General features: G+C 41.5%; 1 protein-coding gene across 3 annotated transcripts in view; it reads left to right on the plus strand.

Moving 5' to 3' along the window:
- CCBE1 (collagen and calcium binding EGF domains 1) overlaps window positions 1-24,360 on the plus strand; it is a 340,160-nt gene that overhangs the window by 110,118 nt on the left and 205,682 nt on the right. The gene's annotated exons all lie outside the window — the stretch shown is intronic.

Genomic DNA, 24,360 nt, shown 5'->3' on the forward strand with positions numbered 1-24,360 from the left:
GTGTCAAAATGATCACAAGAACGGTGAGCAAAAATCCCAGAACCACACGGGGGGGTTGGGGGGGGGGGACCTAGTGAATGACCTGCAGAGAGCTGGGACCAAAGTAACAAAGGCTACCATCAGTAACACACTACGCCCCAAAGGACTCAAATCATGCAGTGCCAGATGTATCCCTCTGCTTAAGCCAGTACATGTCCGGGCCTGTCTGAAGTTTGCTAGAGAGTATATGGATGATCTAGTAGAGTATTGGGAGAATGTCATATGGTCAGATGAAACAAAGTTTTGGTAAAAACTTAACTTGTCTTGAAGAAAGAATGCTGAGTTGCATCCAAAGAACACCATATCTTCTGTAAAGCATGGGGTGGAAACATCATGCTTTGGGGCTGTTTTTCTGCAAAGGGACCAGGGTGACTGATCCGTGTAAAGGAAAGAATGAATGGGGTTATGTATCATGAGATTTTGAGTGAAAACCTCCTTCCATCAGCAAGGGCATTGAAGATGAAACGTGGCTGGGTCTTTCATCATGACAATGATCCCAAACACACCGCCTGGGCAATGAAGGAGTGGCTTCGTAAGTGGCCGAGCCAGTCTCCAGATCTCAACCCAATAGAAAACCTTTGGAGGGAGTTGAAAGTCCGTGTTGCCCAGCGACAGCCCCAAAACATCACTGCTCTAGAGGAAATCTGCATGGAGGAATGTGCCAAAATACCAGCAACAGTGTGTGAAAACCTTGTGAAGACTTACAGAAAACGTTTGACCTCTGTCATTGCCAACAAAGGGTATATAACAAAGTATTCAGATGAACTTTTGTTATTGACCAAATGCTTATTTTCCACCATAATTTGCAAATAAATTCTTTAAAAATCAGACAATGTGATTTTATGGATTTTTTTTTCTCATTATGTCTCTCATGGTTGAGGTATACCTATGATGAAAATTACAGACTTCTCTCATCTTTTTTAATGGGAGAACTTGCACAATTGGTGGCTGACTAAATACTTTTTTTGCCCCACTGTGAATATATATATATATATATATATATATATATATACAGTCATGGCCGTAATTGTTGGCACCTCTGAAATTTTTCTAGAAAATGAAGTATTTCTCACAGAAAAGGATTGCAGTAACACATGTTTTGCTATACACGTGTTTATTCCCTTTGTGTGTATTGGAACCAAACCAAAAAAAGGGAGGAAAAAAGCTAATTGGACATAATGTCACCAAACTCCAAAAATGGGCCGGGGAAAATTATTGGCACCCTTAATTTAATATTTGGTTGCACACCCTTTGGAAAAAAAATAACTGAAATCATTTGCTTCCTATAACCATCAATAAGCTTCTTACACCTCTCAGCCGGAACGTTGGACCACTCTTCCTTTTCAAACTGCTCCAGTTCTCTCTTATTGGAACCGCCTTTTCCCAACAGCAATTTTAAGATCTCTTCACAGGTGTTCAATGGGTTTTAGATCTGGACTCATTGCTGCCACTTCAGAACTCTCTAGCGCTTTGTTGATATCCATTTCTGGGGGCTTTTTGACGTATGTTTGGGGTCATTGTCCTGCTGAAAGACCCAAGATCCCGGACACAAACCCAGCTTTCTGACACTGGGCTGTACAGTGCGACCCAAAATACGTTGGTAATCCTCAGATTTCATGATGCCTTGCACACATTCCAGAAGCAGCAAAACAACCCCAAAACATCATTGAGCCTCCACCATATTTCACTGTAGGTACTGTGTTCTTTTCTTTGTAGACCTCATTCTGTTTTCGGTAAACAGTAGACTGATGTGCTTCACCAAAAAGCTCTAACTTGGTCTCATCTGTCCTCAAGACGTTTTCCCAGAAGGATTTTTGCTTACTCAATGTCTCTGTGTCAGCAGTGGGATCCTCCAGGGTCTCCTGCCATAGCGTTTCATTTCATTTAAATGTTGACGGATAGTTCGCGCTGACACTGATGCTCGCTGAGCCTGCAGGACAGCTTGTATATCTTTGGAACTTGTTTGGAGCTGCTTATCCACCATCCGGACTATCCTGCGTTGACACCTTTCATCAATTTTTCTCTTCCGTCCACGCCCAGGGAGATTAGCTACAGTGCTATGGGTTCCAAACTTCTTGATAATGTTGCGCACTGTGGACAAAGGAAAATCTTGATCTCTGGAGATGGACTTGTAACCTTGAGAATGTTGATAATTTTCCACAATTTTGGTTCTCAAGTCCTCAGACAGTTCTCTTCTCTTTCTGTTGTCCATGCTTAGTGTGGCACACACAGACACACAATGCAAAGACTAAGTGAACTTCTCTCCTTTTTATCTGCTTTCAGGTGTGATTTTTTTTATATAACTGTTTTAGTTATTGTTTTTACCATTTTTATACAGTAACACATAACATCAGAAAAACAAACAATATCAGCAGTCTCAACAGCAGAACACTGAGATTGAAAATTCACAGTTGCATTGTAGCCACGCTTGGGACATATACGTTGTAAACACATGTCGCTCAAGGGTATAGCAAAATAGCATATATGAAACTATCTTCTAATAATAAATCTCTGTTAGGTCTCAGAGATAAACCCTAATGTCATGTAATACGTACACAAAGTAGAGGTATTGAGAAGTGAAGAAAAAAACAAAGAAATAAGTGATAGAAAAAAAGGGAAAGGGAGAGAGAGTAGAGTTGAAAAATAAGAACAGGTAAGTAAAACTGAAGAAAGAGAAGATAGCTCATGCATGGTCGGGTAGGCAACAGAGAGATCAGGATCCCTGCGAGGAACTCAACGAATCCTCATAGTCCTCCCATTTCTGCCAGATATTTATGAAGGCGTCCAATTTGTTGTCTGATATTGCTGACAATCGTTCCATTCTCTTTGTGTGTCTGACACCTGTTTCTTCCCCAGGTGAGTTTAAAGGAGCATCACATGCTTGAAGCAATCTTATTTTTCCACAATTTTTAGGGTGTAAATAATTTTGTCCAGACCATTTTTGGAGTTTGATGTGACATTATGTCCAATTTGCTTTTTTTCCTCCCTTTTTTTTCTTTAGTTCCAATACACACAAAGGGAATAAACATGTGTATAGCAAAACATGTGTTACTGCAATCCTTTTCTGTGAGAAATACTTCATTTTCTAGAACAATTTCAGGGGTGCCAATATTTACGGCCATGACTGTGTGTGTATATATATATATATATATATATATATATATATATATATATATGGTCAGTACTTTCCTCGGGGAGAGGACACCTCTTCAGGTGTAACGGAGATTCAAGTTAGGCCATTTAGCACTCCGCGGGCTTCTGGGTAAAAAAATATTTAAATTAGCTCACCACACCACCTTCACAGGTAGTGTGTCCTGCAAAACAGCTCAGGCTCCATTTAAGAAGTCTCAGAACTGATTGGGATTTATGCCAAGCCAGAACTCTCTCCAGAAGGAAAGAGAACCCATCTGCAGACGGCTGTTTCAGGGGGGGGTGGGTGATTGAAAGAGCTTTATTGTCCGTTCAGTCATTACAAGTCATACAATAAATTACAGCAGACGGCTGTTTCGGGGTGTTTGCCCCTCGTCAGTACAGAGCAGGGTGATCTGGCTTGGCTGTGGTGAGAGGCCTGTGGCTTTAAACGGGGTCAGTACTTTCCTCGGGGAGAGGACACCTCTTCAGGGGTAACGGAGATTCAAGTTAGGCCATTTAGCACTCCGCGGGATTCTGGGTAAAAAAATATTTAAATATATATATTTATTCACATAGCTTTAAAATCTCCCTTTTACAGCTGCCTCTTAGGTTTATTAAGCAAAGTGTAAAAACAGCACATCCTTCCCTTATTCCCTGGCAGTCTGACTTTTTCCGTAAATTTTTTTCTTTTACCATTTACCCAAACTCTTAAATAGATTCCTCCCCCCCCCCCCCCCCCCACCACCCACTCCACACTACTACCAGGCGATTCTCTGGACTTGCCCTGTAACGCTTGGCGAATGGACAGTGTTTTGATTCTGTTCTTCATGCGTCGGCCAAATAGATGTCACTTTATCTGGGATTTAGCACAGCTTTTACTAAATAGACTCCGGAATGAAATCATCCCTGAGAGCCGTGAACTCTGCAGTTTGCCTCCAATTAGTATTTATGACATCGTTCGGGCAGTGTGTACATCTACACAAATCTCATACTGGGGTCTCCTGCAGTTTCCGAGGACAAGAGTGCATCTCAGAGCAGCGCATGGAAGAGACGGATTGTAAGAGATGTAATGTATTCACGCCCTCCCACCAGTTTGAAAGTAGATTTCTAGGAAATTACTGTTCACCCAGAAGTCACCCAGCAATAGCAAAGTAAACCACCCAAAATTGTTCAAAATTAGTGGTCTTCTGAGTGGGTGGTCTTCTCAAAGAATGCATAATAAATGGTGGAACTGAAATCCATCACAGGAAATGTGGTCTGTGTGGATAAAACTTGAACTAAGTGAAGTGACCGTGCCCATTTAGCAACCATCTCTGTGTGACAGTTACTGTGGGAGATTAGCTCTGTAGAGTCAGGCGGACAAAGCAGTCAGAGACATTAACACATTTATCCCCATAAAGGGGTACTCCAGTGAAAAACGTTTTTTTTTTTTTTTTTTTTTAAATCAACTGGTGCCAAAAAGTTAAACAGATTTGTAAATTACTTCTATTAAAAAATCTTAATCCTTCCTGTACTTATTAGCTGCTGAAAACTACAGCGGAAATTCTTTTCCGTTTGAAACATAGAGCTGTCTACTGACATCATGAGCACAGTGCTCTCTGCTGACATCTCTGTCCATTTTAGGAACTGTCCAGAGTAAAAGGAAATCCCCATAGCAAACATATGCTGTTCTGGACAGTTCCTAAAACGGACAGAGATGTCAGCAGAGAGCACTGTGCTCATGATGTCAGCAGACAGCTCTATGTTTCAAACGGAAAAGAATTTCCGCTGTAGAATTCAGCAGCTAATAAGTACAGGAAGGATTAAGATTTTTTAAATTTGCAAATCTGTTTAACTTTCTGGCACCAGTTGATTTTAAAAAAAAAATTAAAAAATGTCACCGGAGTACCCCTTTAACCCCCGACCATGGTGTTTTCCGTTTTTGCACTTTCGTTTTTTCCTCCTCACCTTTTAAAAATCATAACCCTTTCAATTTTGCACCTAAAAATCCATATGTTGGCTTATTTTTTGAGCCACCAATTCTACTTTGCAGTGACATCAGTCATTTTAGCCAAAAATCGACGGCGAAATGGAAAAAAAATCATTGTGCAACGAAATTGAAGAAAAAACGCCATTTTGTAACTTTTGGGGGCTTCCGTTTCTACGTAGTACATTTTTTGGTGAAAATTACACCTGATCTTTATTCTGTAGGTCCATACGGTTAAAATGATACCCTATAGGTTTGATTTTGTCGTACTTCTGTAAAAAATAATAACTACATGCAGAAAAATTTATATGTTTAAAATTGTCATATTCTGACCCCTATAACTTTTTTATTGTTCTGCGTATGGGGCGGTATGAGGGCTAATTTTTTGCGCCGTGATCTGAAGTTTTTAGCGGTACCATTTTTGTATTGATTGAACTTTTTGATTGCTTTTTATTAATTTTTTCATGATATAAAAAGCGACAAAAAATATGTTATTTTGGTCTTTGGAATTTTTTTGCGCGTACGCCATTGACCGTGCGGTTTAATTAATCATATATTTTTATAATTCGGACATTTACGCACGCGGCGATACCACATATGTTTATATTTATTTTTATTTACATGGTGTTTTTTTTTTATCGGAAAAGGAGGGTGATTTTAACTTTTATTAAGGAAAGGGTTAAATCACATTTATTAACTTTTTTTTTACACTTTTTTTTTTGCAGTGTTATAGGTCTCATAGGGACCTATAACACTGCACACACTGATCTTATACCCTGTTCACTGCAAAGCCATAGCTTTGCAGTGATCAGGGTTATCGGCGGTCGATTGCTCAAGCCTGAATCTCAGGCTTGGAACAATCAATCGCCGAGGGGACATGCCGGAGGCAGGTAAGAGGACCTCCGCTCGTGTCCCAGCTGATCGGGACACCGCATTTTCACTGCAGTGGTCCCGATCAGCCCCGCTGAGCAGCCGGGCAGCTTTCAGCTTTCTTTTTCGGTTGAACGCCGCGTCTAAAGGGTTAATAGCGCGCGGCACCGCGTGACCCCGCGTTATATCGCGGGATCCGGTCAGTAACGTAAATATACGTCCTTGGTCGTTAAGGGGTTAAGGACTCAGGGTTTTTCCACTTTCGTTTTTTTCCTCCTTACCTTTTAAAAAATCATAACCCTTTCAATTTTGCACCTAAAATTCCATATTATGGCTTATGTTTTGCGCCACCAATTCTACTTTGTAATGACATCAGTCATTTTACCAAAAAAACCACGTCGAAACGGAAAAAAAAATCATTGTGCAACAAAATTGAAGAAAAAATGCCATTTTGTAACTTTTGGGGGCTTCCGTTTCCACGCAGTACATTTTTCAGTAAAAATGACACCTGATCTTTATTCTGTAGATCCATACAATAAAATTATACCCTATTTATATAGGTTTGATTTTGTCGGACTTCTGGAAAGAATCATAACTACATGCACAAAAATGAATACTTTAAAAATTGTCATCTTTTGACCCCTATAACTTTTTATTTTTCCGTGTACAGGGTAATATGAGGGCAAATTTTTTGCGCCGTGATCTGAAGTTTTTAACGGTACCATTTTTCTATTGATCTGACTTTTTGATCGCTTTTTATTCATTTTTTCATTATATAAAAGGTGACCAAAAATACGCTATTTTGGACTTTGGAATTATATTTTTTGCGCGTACGTCATTGGCTGTGCGGTTTAATTAATCATATATTTTTATAGTTCGGACATTTCCGCATGCGGCGATACCACATATGTTTATTGTTATTTTTATTTACACAGTTTTTTTTTTTTTTTAATGGGAAAAGGGGGGTGATTCAAACTTTTATTAGGGAAGGGGTTAAATGATCTTTATTAACTTTTTTTCCACACTTTTTTTTTTTGCAATGTTATAGTCCCCTCTAGTGGCTATAATACTGCACACACTGATCTTCTACACAGATCACTGCCATGCATTAACATGACAATGATCAGTGTTATGGGGTACTCTGCGGCCCCATTCGCCAAGCCCCCTCCCATAGACTTGCATTGAGGTTGTGTTGCGTGATGTCATGAGGGGCGTGGCCATAACATCACAACCCCCACCGCCCGCACCCTGCGTTTTAAACAGCTGTGGAACCCCCGCATTCAGAAATCCGCAATCCAAAGGATAGGAAATAAGATGTCTAGGGCGGAGTACCCCTTTAAAAAGGGCTTCTTTTGCCTTTATTTTTAGCATAAAACAAAAAAAGCCTTTACCTATATGCATAAAATACTAAATAATTCCTGCTCGTTAAAGAGCTAACTATACAAAATGTTCCCTGGTTATACTGGTGACACCCTACCAGTCACCCGAACCAATACGTAGAGGCCATTCACACCACGCATTTTCAGAGCGCAATTCCGCCTAAAAAAATACGGTGCAACAGCATTCCATTGTTCTCAATGGGATTTTTCTGCACCATTCTCACTATGGAACTTCCATGTTGGACGTTCTAGCGCTGGCTTGTTTTACCAGCACCCGCTCCAGACGGAATCTCGGCCTTAAATATCTAAATGAACCCTAAAAATAAAAATCTTTTATTCACATACTATTTAAGTGTCTATTAGAGGACAGCAGACCTCAGTCTTTCACTCTTCCAGCAGAGATGAAGTGTGACACCTACAGACTGAGTTACACCTTGTTTTGGTGGAAAAAAATGTTTTAAAATCAACTGGTGCCAGAAAGTTAAACAGATTCGTAATATACTTCTGTATACAAATATTAATCCTTAAAGTACTTATCAGCTGCTGTATGCTCCAGAAGAAGTCGTGTAGTTCTTTTCTGTCTGACCACAGTGCTCTCTTCTGTCACCTCTGGTCCAGAGCAGGAGAGGTTTGCTATAGGGATTTGTTCCTGCTCTGGACAGTTCCTGACATGAACAGAGGTGGCAGCAGAGAGCAATGTAGTCAGGCAGAAAAGAACCACACAACTTGCTGTAGAGCATACAGCAGCTGATAAGTACTGAAATGATTAAGATTTTTTGATAGAAGTAATTTACAAATCTGTTTAACTTTTTGGCACCAGTTGATTTAAAAAAAAAAAAAAAAAATTCCACTGGAGTACCCTTTTAAAGCCCAGTATTAGGATGTGTTCAGCAACTGTGCTCACCTGGGTCACCCTGAAAACCTGGACCGGCCACGAAAGGAATGACAAAAAATCCAGGTCTGTAAACAACTTTTCCCAAAAGTCCCTTAGCAGGTATGGTCTGCTAGGGATTTTACACTTTTCCTAGATTTCCCTCATAGTCACATATAACAGGTACTGTGGCCATTGGCTGTCCAGGCATGTTGGCAGTAGTAGTTTTGCAATATTTGGAGGACCACAGTTGGCAGACCACTGGTGCAGAGTACTATATGCCTATATATAAGGACCCAATAGTGAGCCAATACTAACCAAAACTTTTAAAAGTATTTGTATGGTTCCACTTTAAGAAGTCGAGCCACCGGGAAAATGAAGATGTTTTCTTTTTTCGGTTGAGTAATAAGACGATGAATGTTATCTCCTACGTCTTGTACTCAGGAATCCACATGGCCAAGACAAAAATAGTTCTCTGACTTGACGAATACTTGAGGTATTTTATTCGACAGCTTTCGCAACACTTAATAACACTTTATATGCTCAGAGCTGTCAAGGACCTAACATATGAGGTCCGTTGTGATATCCTGAGGAATGTTCTGTTACTTTGTATCTTAGTAGGAAACTGTAGACGAAGAGTAAATATTCCCGGTGTCATCTAAAAAGTAAGCTGATCACTGCCAAACTCATTTTGTGCAATTCATTGTCCTTCTGTTTAAAGCCCTTTCGGGGAAATGTATCATGAGGTTTATATATTAAATATTTGTTTTTCTATATTGCAATTCTCATACTGACCACTAGAACAGTCACAAATAAGTGAACACTTCCTCTTATTATTGTTAGCTTTGCTGTATACACTGGGTCAAGATGAGCAGAGTCATCTCATTATAATTCTGGGGTGGATGAGTTATTGATATTCTTACAGCACTGCAAGAGACTTAGATAAGACAGAATATCAACACTATATGCACAGATAAGGATCTCCATGCAGCTCCACTCTCTGGCCTCTTGGGGGAGCTATACACTCTTTCTTCCTGGAGAATGTAATAATAATCTATGGCACTCTGCCAACTGAATCCCATTCATTTCAGTCAACATAAAGCGCACACAGCCTACTGTACTGTTTATACACAAACAATACAGGAAGGACTCAACACACCCAATATGGCCCCTCCCCCCAAGAAAGTTTTTAAAAAAGAAAAAAAAAATTTAACATTAAAGTAAACATTAATAATAGATCAAGCGTTTTATTTCTTTTCCACAGACATCTTGTGATTGAAACTAAGATCAAATATATTATTTATATTATTAATAATAATACATTATATTATATTATTTATATATACATTATATTTCCTGTTTATACTCCTATATACTTTATTTCTGAAATTTCCTCATTTCTTACATAGACAGCAGATGAATACTGCCAACTATTAAAACGTACCTGTTATTTCACAGAAAAAAAATAATACTTCTATATGTTACTCACTAGGTCATGAAGATGCTTTACATGTGTTTTTTTTTTTATCTTTCTAGTCTCTGTTCTGCTGCTCACTTATTTTGACATCCACTGCTCTGGCAAGTACTGAGCAAGCACTCAGCCTGCCCTCACTCACCATGCATTCACCTCCTCCCTGAGTCTGCTGTGCTGGGTCTCTTTTTATCCAAACACTGCAGGCTGCTCTGTAACCCCCCTCCTCTCTGTTTTTAGACTTGAGTCCGATACACAGGACAGAAGTGAGCACAGAGGAGGGCTAGTGCTGCCATCACTTCCTGGACTGTGCCCCAGCCTGTGCCAAGATGCCTGTGCCTGACAGAATTGTGTTCTGGATGGTATGTGGTCTTTTTTATAAGCCATGATTTCTACCAAAATATGTTAAAAAAGTATGAACTATATTAGAAAGGGTAATGTTTTACCAAAATGTGCAACATATAAATAGTTTTTAATTCTGACATTTCCCATTTAAGGCCCCTTTCACACTGCCATTAGTGCACAGCAGTGTGACGGCTGCTGGGAGAGTCGGGCAAAATAATGGGAAAAAAATGACAGCATGTGCCGTCTTTTTCTCCCGCTATTCATAACGGCACCCAGCGGCCCCCATAATAGTAAATGGGAGCCGCCGGGACCCGTTGTTTGCCGTTGCTCCCCGTTATGAGAATGGCGGTTAAAGTCAGGAAAAAAATAAAAAAGAGAGACTTTGACAGCCGTTCTCGATGGGGAGCAACGACAGTGTGAAAGTAGTCTAAGTCTATAAAGCCTTGCCACTCAGCTTTACCGTATACCCTAAATCATGTATACTGGTGTTTTCCAGTCAGGTTGCCTCCAGATGCAGGCTCTCTGGTTAGGAAACACTAATCCAGTATATGCAGTACACTAGGCTAGCAATGCAGAGTTTTCTGACTGTGTCAGTGTAGACTGTCTCTTTGGTATTCTATTCATGAACTGCGGAGATCAGGACAAGGTAGCCGAGCTATAGACCCTTTATTTATACTATAGTCCAGGGCTCTGATATACTGGACAGCTTTACCTCGCATAAACTCCTGAAAGCAGCACTGATCATACATATAAATCCACATGAAAGGGAAAAGGAGAGAATAGAGCAGTAGTGGGAAGGAGTAAGTTATTGAGCCGAGAGGTCCATCACTGTTATCATGAGCCATGTTCTCCAGCTGTCAGTACAGACAGGGGGTGGCCGCTGCCAACTGGATGAGAATTCTTTGGCGGCCATCTCTCCTTAAGAAGAAAGGCACAAGCACAATGATTTATGTGCAAGCACACTCTGTTTCCAGATAGGCAGATCGCCTGCTCGTGTGAGTACAGCCCTGTGCGCCTGAAGCTTCTCAAATCAGGGACAGCTGTGCTGAGGCTGCTAAAAAAATGCGGAGCTTTCAGTAGCGAAATCAGGCTTTAAGGTAGTCCAAGATGTCTTTCAATACCATATCCTAGCATGGCGCATGTAGTACAAGTGTAAGTCCTTTATTTAGAATATATTTCTTTTTTTATTTAGTAGTTTTTACATTGACTACTAGAGCAGTCACGATGGGCTGACACTTGTTTTCTGTACATCACTTTTCAGCTTTACTGTATAGACTGGGTGTAGATGAGCAGAGTCATCACACTCAGAATTATGCTGCAAAAACATTTATACTTAAATGGGCACAGTCAGATTTAAAAACGTTTTATATGCTGTACATCGTGACAAAACATTGACCTTTCTAATATACTTCATTAAAAAAAATGTTATCTCCTTTTTAAAATGAATTCTTGCTTATTAAAAAGACCACAAGGGGTCCCTATGCCATCCAGAAGATAATCCTGTCTGGCTGCAGCATTATCTTGTCCCAGTTGAAGTAAAGGCTGGGACAAAGTCCAGGAAGTAAGGGTGGGATTAGCACTCCTCTGTGCTCACAACTGTCCTGTCAGACTGCAGCATGAAAACAGAGAGGAGGAGGTTACAGAGCAGCATGCAGTGATTAGAGGAAGAGACCCAACACAGCACAGCAGACTCAGGGATGAAGTGACTGCATGGTGAGTGATGGCGGGCTCAGTGCATGCTTCCGACACGCCCCTTCCTGAACAGTGGATATCAGAATGAGTGAGCAGAGAGTACCAGGCGTTGCCCGATTTTTCCTTCCTAATCCTTGTTGGGGAGGAAAATCAACAAAGGAGGAAGCTTTTGACTTCATATTCCATCCTCATATATTGTTGTCATATCCCAACCCCATATCCCGTCCTCATATCTCAACCTCATATCCCGTCCACCTATCTCAACCTCATATCCCGACCTCTTATCCCAACCTCCTATCTTGACCACATATCCCATCCTCATATCCCGTCCTTATATCCCGACCTCTTATCCCGTCCTCCTATCTCGATATCATATCCCGTCCTCATATCCCATCCTCATATCCCGTCCTCATATCCTATCCTCATATCCCGTCCTCATATCCGGTCCACATATCTCGACCTCATATCCCGTCCTCATATCCTGATCTCTTATCCCATCCTCCTATCCCGTCCTCCTATCCCGTCCTCCTATCCCGAACTCATATCCCGACCTCATAAATAAATAATGGGAGATTTTGTTTGTCGCACGAATCTAAAGCTCCATTCATTTTTAGTTTGCGGCTCCATGGCTACTGTTGCCCCTGATGCAGAAATATACACCAGCTATGAGGTGGTGTATTTTTATGCAAGTTTAGGTGTCACAAGTCGGCCTTAGTCGCATGTGAGGACGGGGCCCCCTACAATGCGAAGCCAAGCCCACTTACTGCCTCCTTCCCTCCAAGGAAGCTCTTGTGTGAGCAGCGCAAATCCGCAAAAGTCACTTTTGTGCTTGGTAATAGAGATTTTTTAACAAGTGTCGCCATTTTGCCACTTTTGAGGATTTGCGTTGCAAGTAAGGCTTAATAAATCTCGCCCATAGTATCTGGCAGAGGTACCTCCACAAATAGTGCCTGTGAATTGTGCTCATGGATAAACCATTTGCCACATGTACCCATATAGGGAGAGATTTATCAAAACCTTTATAGAGGAAAAGTGGGACAGTTGCCCAAAGCAACAAATCAGATCGATTCTTCCACATTTAAAAAGGCCACTGAAAAATGAAAGTACAAATCTGATTGGTTGCTATGGGCAACTGCATTGCTATTCCTCTTCACTGGTTTTGATAAATCTCCCCCATAGACCCTACCATCTGTACCGCCATATAAGTGCCGGTCAGCTAAGTCGTCATATTAAGGGCCGGCATTTCTACCAGCCATATCTTACCAGCCAGCAGTGCCCCCAAAGTGCAGGGTTATATTAAGGAAAACGGGTAAAAAAACATAACCCCACAACAGGAGGAACCAATGCCACTGATCATTACGCTTCCATCCTAAGCATGTGTGAGAAATCCTATACTTTGACATCAGATGGGCAGTCCTTCTCAGGTCCCTTCTCCAATGTAAGGAGTGACCCATGGGAGATTGCTGGGTACTCATCTACATGGCGGTATTATTTAGGCTGTCTAAGGTAGTCTTACCTGGACACGGTATGGTGCTTTTGTTTAAGCCCTGATGTACATGTTATGAGGAAGGCACTATATCGTAGTATTATTTGCATAATGATTTGGACACTGCAGGGCACTTATATGTACTCACTGTATGGCAGTATTGCTCGGGAAGTATATGGAACTCTGATAGTATATGTTAAAGGGGTTATCCCCCATAAGGTGATTTTAGTACATACCTGGTAGACAGTAATGGACATGCTTAGGAAGGATCTGCGCTTGTCTTGGGGCTAAATGGCTATGTTGTGAGATTACCATAACACTGTGGCTAGCTTTTTGTGTACTGGTATTTCCTGTTTGACTTTTCTCTTTTTGACTACAAATCCAAATGAGCTGCATCCATTCAAAAGACCTGTGGTTTTCAATCAGGGTGCCTACAGCTGTTGCATTAGTTGCAGATTGATCCCTCCACCCATTGAAGAAGACAGGCTCCCTGTCATCAGCTGACTAGTAAGTCAGGTCTCGGCCGCATTGCAAGCTGGGAAAAATCTGAGACAACAGTCATTTTGTATGTGGTTAAAAATTAATAGTGGGGTGAAAATCACATAAGAATTGTGAGAAAACTGTCACACACAGGTACAGACACTAACTTTACAACATCTTTAGCATAGTCAAATAAAAAAATATCCTGGAATACCCCTTTAATTTATGAAGTATTATTTAGACCAGTGTTTCTCAACCAGTGTGCCTCCAGCTGTTGCAAAACTACAACTCCCAGCATGCCCGGACAGCCTTTGGCTGTCCGGGCATGCTGGGAGTTGTAATTTTGCAACAGCTGGAGGCACACTGGTTGGGGAACACTGGTATAATTTGTATAGAGTATAGAAGTACTGTATAAGCACTGTAAGGAACATGTAAGAGATCCAAGGTAGAAAGAAAAATGTCCTCAGCTTTTAAAGATTGAAATATCCATTCAATTCATTAAAACTATGAAGGAAAATAATATGATTTAAAAAAATAATAATAATAAAACGAAACTCCAATGTGTTTCGAACCGACAATAGTTCTTAATCGTAGCACTTTTATTTCAGCCCTGAATAGCCGTATTGTATTATTTGCAAAAAAGTATGGAAGGATTACCTAGACACTGCATGGCACTTTTATTTAAGCACTGAATGGAAGTATTGTGTGGGATGTACATAGTATTGCTGGTACCATTATTTGCATACTGTATGAAGGTATAATTTAGGTACTGTTTGGCCGTATTATTTTATATGAGTACTCTTACCCTCCTGGTTGCCCAGGGCCCAATTTTCTATAAAACTGACTATGGATGTCTCCCATGCTGCTAGCTGTCACATCAGGGCCCTCTTCATGCTCCTCCTAATCCCCACAATCTGTGTTTTCGTCTTGTAAATTCTTTCCTTTACAATACAAGGTGCTAAGTAGTGTGTAGAAGGCGACATTTAGTAACACTAACACTCAGAACCATCTTCCAACCAGACACTGCGGCAGTGAGGACTCAGCAGTAAGTAGCCACAAATGCTATCGATTTCACCAGGGAGCTGGCCAAGGTGATGGGTCAAACACCTCAAGAGGTTATGGTTACAGACTAAAATAAATGTTAGCTTGTTTGGTCTTTAAATGCTTCCAGACACTTGGGATCCTTCACCTCATAGAAATTCCAGTGTCTGAAGTGAGTTGTGAACCTTGAGCTGCCGCTGTCATTTCTTTGCTAGTTTTTACGACCATGAGTGAAATGTGGCAAATACCGAATAATTAACAACAGTTATAACCACTTCTAGGAAAGGTGAATGAAAACCAATTTGGCCGCCATTATTGCTCTCACGCCTAATATGGCCACCATTACAGCTCTCATGCCAAATATGGCCACCAATACAGCTCTCATGCTCAGTATGGCCACCATTACAGCTCTCATGCTCAGTATGGCCACTATTACAGCTCTCCTGCTCAATTTGGCTGCCATTACAGCTTTCACATCCAGTATGGCTGCCATTACAGCTCCCATGCTCAATATGGCCACCATTACAGCTCTCACACTCAAGATGGCCACCATTACAGCTCTCATGCTCAATATGGCCACCATTACAGTTCTCATGCTCAATATGGTAACCATTACAGCTTTCATGTCTAGTATGGCTGCCATTAAAGCTCTCACACCAAATATGGCCACCATTACAGCTCCCACACCCAATATGGCCCCCATTACAGCTCTCACCCAATATGCCCACCATTACAGGTGCTCTCACGCCCAATATGCCCACCATTACAGCTTTCATGCTCAATATGGCTGCCATTAAAGCTTTCACATTAAGTATGGCTGCCATTACAGCTCTCACACTGAATATGGCCGCCATTACAGCTCTCATGCCCAATATGGCCCCATTACAGCTCTCATGCTCAGTATGGCCACCATTACAGCTCTCATGCTCAAGTTGGCTGCCATTACAGCTTTCACATCTAGTATGGCCACCATTACAGCTCTCATGCTCAATATGGCCACCATTACAGCTTTCATGTGTAGTATGGCTGCCATTACAGCTCCCACACCAAATATGGCCACCATTACAACTCTCACGCCCAATATGGCCACCATTACAGCTCTCTCGCTCAATATGGCCGCCATTATGGCTCTCACTCTCAATATGGCTGCTATCACAGCCTTCACATCCAGTATGGCTGCCATTACAGCTCTCACACCCAATATGGCCCCCATTACAGGTGCTCTCACACCCCAATATGGCCACCATTACAGCTTTCATGCTCAATATGGCTTCCATTACAGCTTTCATATCCAGTATGGTTGCCATTACAGCTCTCATGCCCAAAATGGCAGCCATTACAGCTCTCATGTCTGGTATGGCCTCCTTTTCAGCTCTTCGATCTGTCTTCTGTATCCTGAGCTTCTTTCTGGAGATGTTCCAGTCCATTTAGTTCTTGTTTTAATATGATGCCATGTGACAATGTGTTGGGAATGGCACCAGGAGGATACTCAGTATAGGTAAGACCTTCTTTGCTTTCCCTGAAAGCCTCAGTCCACATAGCCATCAGAGGGAATCCTTGTATAGATGCATATGACTATGTAGAGTGATCCCAACCGGGTCCGGCCTCCTGTAGCAGCTGATATGTCCCGCGCCTCGAGCTGTGGAATGTACCAGGCCCCTGCATTAATGAATCCTCTTAATCTCCCATAATCCACAGAGTGTTCTGGTGTCACATACTGAAGAGGAAAGTCAAGATGGATGGTAAGTGGAAGGAGAGGAGATCTTCATCCCTGGTCAGGGGATTTTTTAAAAAGGCTTTTTATGTAAACAGGTTTTACTATTTTCTAATAAAATTAAGTTGAGTGGATCTTCTAATTGACCAAATTCCATAAATGATGTTTCCATTGCTCAATTCTCACATTTCTTCAAAAACTTCCATTAGTTGTTAGTTGGGATGAGCCAATATTAATGATACAGAGGCGGAATTCAAAGCTTGTAGACCCCAATGTAAAATCTGTAACAGAACTGGTAATCCCATATCTATATTTATTCTAGTGTCTATCTATCTATCTCATATCTATCTATCTATCTATCTATCTATCTATCTATCTATCTATCTCATATCTATCTATCTAGTAACATAGTTACATAGGTCATAAGGTTGAAAAAAGACCAGAGTCCATCAAGTTCAACCTATAACCCTAATGAGTCCCTACTGAGTTGATCCAGAGGAAGGCAAAAAAAAACTCATACTAGAGGTAAAAATTCCTTCCCAACTCCGAATATGGCAGTCAGAATAAATCCCTGGATCAATGTTCTGTCCCTATAAGTCTAGTATACATAACCAGCAATGTTCTTACTCTCCAAAAATGCATCCAGACCCCTTTTAAATTCTACAGAGTTCACCATGACCACCTCCTCAGGGAGAGAATCCCACAGTCTCACTGCTCTTACAGTAAAGAACCCCCGTCTGTGCTGGTGTAGAAACCTTCTTTCCTCTAGAGGTAGAGGATGCCCCCTTGTTATAGATACAGTCCTGGGTATAAATAGATTGTGGGAAAGATCTCTGTAAGGTCCCCTGATATATTTATACATAGTTATTAGGTCACCCCTAAGACTTCTTTTTTCTAAACTAAATAACCCTAATTCTGATAATCTTTCTGGGTACTGTAGTCCTCCCATTCCCCGTATTACCCTGGTTGCCCGTCTTTGAACCCTCTCCAGCTCCACTATATCTTTCTTGTACACTGGTGCCCAGTACTGTACACAGTATTCCATGTGTGGTCTGACTAGTGATTTGTACAGCGGTAGAATTATTTCCTTGTCGTGGGCATCTATGCCCCTATTGATGCACCCCATGATTTTATTTGCCTTGGCAGCAGCTGCCCGACACTGGTCACTACAGCTAAATTTACTGTTAACTAAGACTCCCAAGTCCTTTTCCACGTCAGTCGTCCCAAGTGTGCTCCCATTTAATACATAATCCCAGCCTGGATTTTTTTCCCCATGTGCATTACCTTACATTTATCAGTGTTGAACCTCATCTGCCACTTCCCAGCCCAAACCTCCAACCTATCCAGATCCATTTGTAACAGTGCACTGTCCTCTATAGTGTTTACCGCTTTACAGAGTATATCTATCTATCTATCAAGCAAAAAAAGTATGTCCCCACAGCACACAAAATAGGTTAAAAAAAAGTGTCTCACATCAAGCAACGTTTCGACCAGCTCGACCAGTTGCTGAGTTGCCCATAGTAACCAATCAGATCACTTCTTTAATTTTTCTGAGGCCTTGTTAAAAAAGAAAGAAGCAATCTGATTGGTTGCCATGGGCAACTCAGCAACTTTTCCTCTGGACAGGTTTTGATAAATCTCCCCCAATGTTCTTGCACCTGAGTGGTCCCTCAACCTCTGGATCCCATAGCTGTAGTTATACCCATTTTAAATAAAGTTTAGTCCTTATTGTTGCTTCGGAGCCACCGACTGTAAGCTACATTTCTGACTCAAATGTTTTTGTTTTTTTTATCAAGCTGCTGGGTGCAGTGTAGCCTGAGGTCACTGATGTTAGTATCTTGAATACTGTATTTCAAGGTCAGGTAACTGTACTGTACAGTAACTGAGGGGGGTGTTCTTGGCCATTGTAATATGAGATGCTGATACTTCACTAGGAGACTCTGTGGTATGGGGTGTATTTCAAAGGGCAGATGGAATTACCCTAGGGGCAGATGGCATTAACCCCTTGTATGCGTGATGCCAGGGCATGGTTTATCCTCAATACCACCCTAAGGTATACTGCTGGATCCTGGGCTAGGCACGGGGGCAATAATGACTCAGATGCCAAGTTACGCAACAACGGTAGCTTTACTGAAGTTAGACAGGTGGAAAAGTCTATACGATTCAGCCAGGCCACCAGAGGTGACCAGTGACTTCAGAGACCTTAAGGGCTTGCTGGGACTTGAAGTAGAGGTGGACAATTTAGTGCAGGCCACATTGACTAGACAGATGACTGACTTGACTGACTTGTGACTTACAAGACTGTGACTTTAGCTTACTTGCAGGCATGTAGCTTGTGGCTGCAGACTGGACTTGAGGCCTCCTATGACTCTGGATACACACTTAGGCACGACTTGACTGGACATCAGCAAAGATTAAGAGAGAGAAAAGACTCCTCCCAGGGCTTTTATGGGGGAGACTCTTGTGGGGTATACCTCCTTGGTAACAATCACATGACAACTCACATGATAACTGGTAATCACATGTTAACCTTTCTTAACCCCTTAAGGACTCAGCCCATTTTGGCCTTAAGGACTCAGACAATTAAATTTTTACGTTTTCATTTTTTCCTCCTCGCCTTCTAAAAATCATAACTCTTTTATATTTTCATCCACAGACTAGTATGAGGGCTTGTTTTTTTTATTTTTCCGTATAAGTGGCGGTATGGGGGCTCATTTTTTGCACCATGATCTGTACTTTTTTTTGATACCACATTTGCATATAAAAAACTTTTAATACATTTTTTATATTTTTTTTTTAAATAAAATGTATTAAAAAAGTAGGAATTTTGGACTTTTTAAATTTTTTTTCGTTCACGCCGTTCACCGTATGGGATCATTAACATTTTATTTTAATAGTTCGGACATTTACGCACGCGGCGATACCAAATATGTCTATAAAAAATGTTTTTTACGCTTTTTGGGGGTAAAATAGGAAAAAACGGACGTTTTACTTTTTTATTGGGGGAGGGGATTTTTCACTTTTTTTTTTACTTTTAATTTTAAATTTTTTTACATTTTTTTTTACACTTGAATAGTCATAGCATATTCATAGCAATACCATGATTGCTAATACTGATCTGTTCTATGTATAGGACATAGAACAGATCAGTATTATCGGTCATCTCCTGCTCTGGTCTGCTCGATCACAGACCAGAGCAGGAGACGCCGGGAGCCGCACGGAGGAAGGAGAGGGGACCTCCGTGCGGCGTTATGAATGATCGGATCCCCGCAGCAGCGCTGCGGGCGATCCGATCGTTCATTTAAATCGCGAACTGCCGCAGATGCCGGGATCTGTATTGATCCCGGCACCTGAGGGGTTAATGGCGGACGCCCGCGAGATCGCGGGCGTTGGCCATTGCCGGCGGGTCCCTGGCTGCGATCAGCAGCCGGGATCAGCCGCGCATGACACGGGCATCGCTCCGATGCCCGCGGTTATGCACAGGACGTAAATGTACGTCCTGGTGCGTTAAGTACCGCCTCACCAGGACGTACATTTACGTCCTGCGTCCTTAAGGGGTTAAAGATACAACATTCTTATATATATAACATAGAGGATAATATAAAAATACAGTAGAACAGATGCAGGGGGGCCAAGGGGACACTGCAGGGAGGCTGCCTGACAGGGCAACAAGGGTACGGGGTAACAATTCCCGTACTGGGCCACCACAACTCCATGGAAAAATATGAAATTGTAGATAGTAAGAGTGTAAGGAATACTCAGCAGGTGATGAGCGGCTTTTATTTTTTTGGCCCTTTGGTCTCCAAGCCTGTGAGCGTTGCTGAGAGAGTAAAAAGACTTACTCCTTCACGCGGAGCAGTAAACAATGGATGACACGTTCTGCGCCGGGCCTGCAGCTGTTTCTGAGGTCACTGTAAAGCTCTTTATATTCAGAAAGACGCAGACAGCGCTGACACCTCTGCTCTGTGCATCTAGGTCTGAATCCTGATCCTGCCAATGCAGTCATGTTCACTGTGGATTTATAAATATTTCATCTTAAGAACACATGTTTTAGGCAAAATCAAAAAAATCCATTTAATAAAAATACCAAAGTTATTGGGGTAGAGGGACCTTTTGGGCTTCCTCAGACTCCAGGTGCAACTGCATCCTTTGCAACCCCTATAGCTGTAGCCTATCTATCTATATCTATTTCACATATATCTATTTATCAGTCCGTTTCTGAGTCGGGTAGTTGAGAACTAGTAATAAGCAAAACTAAATCTATAAAAAGTAAGCCAAGGATACATGAAACATCCCTGGCTTACTCTACACACTTAATTCTGTTAGGCTAGAATAAATAATCAGTGATGCATATATTTCTGCTTACTTTCTCCTGGATTGAGCAGTATGACTGGCCACTCAGTGAATTCTAAAGCAAATCACAAAAAAATTCATATTCGTAAACATTTTGAACAAATCTGAGTAATTTAAAATCGATTTGCTCATCCCTTTTAATAACCAATATCTTCACTGTAATGGTACCCGTTTCTGTTTCTCTGGAGGACCCAGCCTGTCCTTGAATTGATCATTTACTTCTACCCCCTTCCCCTCTTGCCACATATGTCAGGAGACTATTTTTCTCCTAAAAGAGGGGCAATTGGTTGTGCCTCATTGTTTCGCCTTTCTCTTGATAAACAGTGCACGAGAATAAGTTGTACTTGATGGATTTATGTCTTGTTTCCACTTATGTTAAATTGGGATGTTGAAGGAATAGCCTTAAGGTTGGACGCATTTTAAGATTCAGGACTCTGGAAAGTGCTGTCCATAGACACTGCTAATCTGGTTCTTTATGTCCCTTTCTTTTCACCCCCTTTTGGAAATCCTTTAGTGACCTTGCTCTGTACCCCAATGATGATAACAGATGTGTTGTCATTGGGAGATGATAAGATTTATGGGGCTGAGGTTCCCCAGTGTGTCATTCTTGTGTTCATCCATGACTTTGTACTTTGATGGTTATCATATGTGCTGAATGGACGAGACAGGATGATGTCACGCTGGAAACAATATCAAATGCGACTTTACATTGATTTATGCAAGTGAGCAAGTGTTCATGTGCAATGATCTGCAGCCTGGTAACCCCTGTAGTTTCTTGGAAAAATGCAAACTTTTATAGACGAGGATTGTCCTGGACCCCTTTAATAAAGAGTGAAGCCACTGTTTCTCTGTAGAACTCTATGGTTATTACAGGTGTATTGATTTCAATTGGCCTCTTGTAAGAATGCATTGAGAAATGTGTATGCGATAACCCCCAAACTACTGGAAAGGCCACCAAAATTCCTTCTTTTGAAGCCAGAAAGTCCTGCCAAAATTGGGGCTGTTAACAAACATATCAGTGCCTGAAAAAGACATGAAACCTGGCAGCCTAAATAAGGTTTGTTCTCCTGTCAAGTTCTCCAGCCTGAGAATTGTGGTTTATTCATCTCCTGCCTGTCATTCCCTTTGACATTGTTCCTGATTTGACTCCTGATTGATCCTGATCCTGACCACGTCTTTGTGCCTCAACCCTTGTTGTTCTACTCCTGGCTCTGATCATTTGCTCTGTTCCTGATAACTGTCCCATTGTGTCCTCTGGCCTCTCATATGGCCCGCCCTCCTGGTGATGACCGTTATTTCCATTCCTGGCTACATTACTACTGTATAAGTGCTGCTGCCATCTCCTGCCCATACCACATGGTGGGAGTTAAAGGAGTTTTGCCACTATAGACACTTATTAACTATCCACAGGGTATGGAAAAATGTATGATCACAGGGGTCTGTCCAATGGAATCCTTTTACTCTTGAGAAAGTGCCTTCTGAGACTCTGAATGGAGTGGCAGCATTAAGACTGGATTCCATTCCTTGTTTATATGTCTGTAGTGATAAACACCTTTTAAGGGGTAGTCCAGGGAACTGAACTTTTTAGATACTTATGCCCTATCCACAGTATAGTGGCTAATTGACTGATCTCAGGGGTCTGACTGATAGGACCACTGTTATCTCCTGTATGGGCCTCCGACTACTTAATACGTCCTTGGCGAGCTTTATCCCACCACCCTCCTGGAATGACACAAGTGACAGCCGGCTCAGCCAATCACTCTCTGAGATGGGACATCGCTGTGGCTGGTGCTTGGCTGAGTGGGACTTCACTTGCATCCATTTAGGAAGATGGGGATGCGCGCCGAGGACGTGTAAGTAAACAGGGGCCTTTACAGGACACTAGCGGTCAGACCCTAGCCCCCCTTCCCCCACAATTAGACACTTGTCTCCTATCCTGTGGATATAGGATAAGTGTCTAAAAAGTTTAGTTCCCTGGACTACCCCTTTAAGGATGAAGACCAGGGAATCTCTTGAACTTTGCACTCCAGTCTGGGATACTGTCTCTATGCCTATTGCTCTGGAGCCACAAGAAGGTGTGATGGCATCCTACACATTGTAATACATGGAATACTCATGCTACATAGTCACTGCCGCCATTTTACAACAATTTGAGAAACTATGATATTCAAATGTTTTATACAGCATCATCCTATTTTAAATGGGCTCCATTGCCCTAAATTAGAATTATTAGGACCTGTTTGGCAGATTTCACAGATGTCAACATGGCAGCCATACAAACTTTTTATTTCACAAAAGAAGACAGCTCCCATTCCAAGTGATCTCCATTGTCATAAATTTAGTAGAACTATTAGGACCTGTTTGTCCAACTACTGAAGTAGTCATATAGGGTAGGTATAACTGTATACAGTGATCCCTCAACATACAATATTTTCAACATACAATGGTCTTTTCTGGACCATTGTTACTTGAAACCCAACATACAATTTACAGACAGTCCAGATTTGTGAAACGTGTCAATGGCTGGAAGAACTGACCAATCAGAATGGACATTCACTGGTAAAACCCTTGTATGCTTGAAGTGCATGCACTGACTAGTGTCTGGTAGCGCCCCCTACAGTACAGGGAGGTATTACATGTTCTGTACTACTCTTTACCTGTGCCAGGGTTAGCTGTTCCTTAGGACACCAGGTAAGGGTGGCTTCATTACTTTTTTAGGATACTGTGTGTTCTATACAGGACCCTGAAGAAGTTCCTGTCCTCTACATAGACAGTGATTTACCGCTCCCAGCAGATCTTTCTTACTTTTATATGTAAGGACTTGCTTTATCTATAATAGTCATCGACTTATTTTTCTTAAAACCTTACTGTTTCCTATTTTTGGATGACTTTTTTGGGCTTCAGAACCAATTACCAGTTTTCTATAGAGTTATGGACTCAACATCCAATAGTCTTCCTGGGACCAATTCATATTTGAACTTGAGGGACCACTGTAACTAGGCAGATTTTACAGATTCCAACTTGGCAGCCATACTGGTTGTCAACTAATTTTTCCAAGATTTATTAAACTTTTTAGTTCACGAAAAAAAAGACACCTCAATGACTTTGGGAAAATGCTCCATATTGGCTGAAGACACAGCACCGGTGGAAGAGCTAGGAGAGGACTGGTGGGTGGTGCATTTGCACTGGGTATTGGATGCCAAAGCAATCACTGAATCTTTGCCCAGTTGTCTTGCCTGTGTTATATCATGAGGAAAGGTTTTAGTAGATGTCTACCTTTCGGAAAGGTACTTTGCAAAAACGTTGAGCAGGGAAGAGATCCTTAAAACGTAGTCATTATTTTCGTCCATATGAAATCATAGAAGTCTAGACAACACTGCTAGATCTGACATGTTTCGGTTGTCGATGACCTCAGTCATCTTTTACGATTAAGATCATTGATGACCGAAACATGTCAGATCTAGCAGTGTTATTTGGACTCCTGTGATATTATTTGGATGAAAATAAAGACTAAGTTTTAA

This window comes from Hyla sarda, chromosome 1 (genome assembly GCF_029499605.1).
Source record: "Hyla sarda isolate aHylSar1 chromosome 1, aHylSar1.hap1, whole genome shotgun sequence".
Classification (NCBI taxonomy): Eukaryota; Metazoa; Chordata; class Amphibia; order Anura; family Hylidae; genus Hyla; species Hyla sarda.